The sequence below is a fragment of the Nerophis ophidion genome, linkage group LG27 (genome assembly GCF_033978795.1).
Source record: "Nerophis ophidion isolate RoL-2023_Sa linkage group LG27, RoL_Noph_v1.0, whole genome shotgun sequence".
In the NCBI taxonomy this organism is placed as follows: domain Eukaryota; kingdom Metazoa; phylum Chordata; class Actinopteri; order Syngnathiformes; family Syngnathidae; genus Nerophis; species Nerophis ophidion.
The window spans coordinates 1289928-1290202 of NC_084637.1; positions in this window are offsets into that span (position 1 = coordinate 1289928).

Sequence of the window (275 nt, forward strand, 5' to 3'; positions counted from 1 at the left end):
AAGATGGCACCCAGCTGACAATGAAGCCAGTCACTCAGTGACAGGAGCACGTTGGCAGTGGCGCTCACACAACCAGAAGATGGCACCCAGCTGACAATGAAGCCAGTCACTCAGTGACAGGAGCACGTTGGCAGTGGCGCTCACACAACCAGAAGATGGCACCCAGCTGACAATGAAGCCAGTCACTCAGTGACAGGAGCACGTTGGCAGTGGCGCTCACACAACCAGAAGATGGCACCCAGCTGACAATGAAGCCAGTCACACAGTGACAGGAG